This window comes from Spinacia oleracea, chromosome 3 (assembly GCF_020520425.1).
Source record: "Spinacia oleracea cultivar Varoflay chromosome 3, BTI_SOV_V1, whole genome shotgun sequence".
NCBI classification, from domain to species: Eukaryota; Viridiplantae; Streptophyta; class Magnoliopsida; order Caryophyllales; family Amaranthaceae; genus Spinacia; species Spinacia oleracea.
The window spans coordinates 84,095,062-84,097,178 of NC_079489.1; the positions used below are offsets into that span (position 1 = coordinate 84,095,062).

General features: G+C 43.8%; 1 non-coding gene across 1 annotated transcript; it reads right to left on the reverse strand.

Annotated features, from left to right (window-relative positions):
- Positions 1-2,035: 2,035 nt before the first annotated feature.
- TRNAS-AGA (transfer RNA serine (anticodon AGA)) lies at positions 2,036-2,117 on the reverse strand. The gene has a single exon. It is a non-coding gene; the product is annotated as a tRNA-Ser (tRNA).

The window sequence follows — 2,117 nt, forward strand, 5'->3', positions numbered from 1 at the left end:
TTGTGTGGCCAGCAGGCCCAGTCCACGGCTGAAGAGGTGAGTGATGCCAACCAGTTTGTTAATGGACCCATTGGTTTGGTTAAGGGTTGTCGTCTCAAGCGTCCATCGGTTCTCCTCGAGAATTTTGCCACACACACTATACAAGCTACCATTCCATCCACTTGTTCATCACCCTCCACCAGCTCCTCAGGTACTCCCTATCCTATAGCACATTTTGTGAATTGTGATGATTTTTCTTTACAACATCGTATATCCCTTGCAGATGTACTTGCAGGCCTTGAGCCTCGGACTTTTAATGAGGCAATGAAAGATATTGGCTGGAGGGAAGCTATACAAAATGAAATTGGGGCTCTGGAGGGTAACGAGACTTGGGTGATGGAGGAATTACCACGGGGGAAGATAGCTCTTGGTTCCAAATGGGTCTATAAGATCAAATTTCATGTAGACGACACTATTGAGCGTCTGAAAGCGCGCTTGGTTGTTTTTGGCAACCATCAGGTTGAAGCTCTTGATTACAATGAGACATTTTCCCCAGTGGATAAGGTGGTTACTGTTCGTGCTTTTCTTGCAGTTGCGGCAACAAAGAATTGGGAATTACATCAGATGGATGTTCACAATGCGTTCTTGCACGGTGATCTTGATGAGGAAGTGTACATGAAATTGCCCCCGGGATTCAATGCGGGAAAGCCAGGAATGGTTTGTCGTTTGAAAAAGTTTCCTTATGGTTTGAAACAAGCACCAAGGTGTTGGTTTGCTAAGTTAGTTGCATCATTACGGAATTATGGTTTCCTTCAGTCTTATTTGGACTACTCACTCTTCACCTTTGTTAAAGGACATATTCAACTCAATGTGCTCGTCTATGTGGATGACTTGATTATATCTTGTAATGACTCTTCCGCTATTGCTTCCTTTAAACACTAGTAGGGTGACTGTTTTCATATGAAAGATTTGGGCGTTTTGAAATATTTTCTTGGCATTGAGGTGGCTCGCAGTCCGGAGGGGATCTTTCTATGTCAAAGAAAGTGCACTCTTGGCATTATCCCAGTCGCATGCTTATTGGGTTCAAAGCCTGCTGGTTTTCCAATTAAACAGAATCACAACCTTGCTCTTGCATCTGGCGCTTTGCTAGAGGATCCGAAACCATACCGACGGCTTGTGGGTCGTCTCATCTATTTGTCTTTCACTCGACCTGACTTGGCCTATACTGTTCATATTCTGGCACAATTTATTTAGGCACCGTATCAGGAGCATCGGAATGCTGCTATTCAGGCAGTGTGTTACATGAAGGGGTGTCCGGGCCAAGGCATTCTTCTTCGTGCCGATTGTGATCTAATATTGTCCGGTTGGTGTGACTCTGATTGGGCAAGCTGCCCATTGACCAGGCGATCTCTCACAGATTGGGTTGTGTTTCTTGGTTGTTTCCCCGTGTCCTGGAAACTAAGACACAACATGTCGTTTCTCGCTCGTCCGAAGCTGAATATCGCGCTATGGCAACCATTACATCGAAGTTGAAGTGGCTTAAGGCATTGCTCTATAGTCTTGGTGTTGATCATCCCTGCGCCATGCCTTATTCTGTGATAGTAAGTCCGCTCTGCACATTGCTCAAAATCCTATTTTTCATGAACGCACTAAACATATTAAGATTGATTGCCATTATAATCGGAATGCTATTCTAGAGGGCATTATTACTCCTAGCCACGTTTCTACAGATACTCAGTTTGCCGACATCTTCACGAAGACTTTGGGCAAGCGTCAATTTCTTCACTTATTTCGCAAGTTGGGCTTTTGTGATCCCCATGTTCCAACTTGAGAGGGGTATTAGGGCTTATATTATATTTGGCCTTAAGGATATGATTGTATTTAATGTATATAGCTAAGAGCCCATAGCTTAGACTTGTACTATATAACTACTCGTTACTGCCAAGATGGTGCTCCTAAAACTTTATTTCTATAGTTTTAGCCATTATTCGCTTACGATGAAACATCGTTAAATTTGATTATCAAAAGGTTGAAGTTACGGAACAAAATTAGTTAACGTGGACGGCAGGATTCGAACCTGCGCGGGCAAAGCCCACATGATTTCTAGTCATGCCCGATAACCACTCCGGCACGTCCAC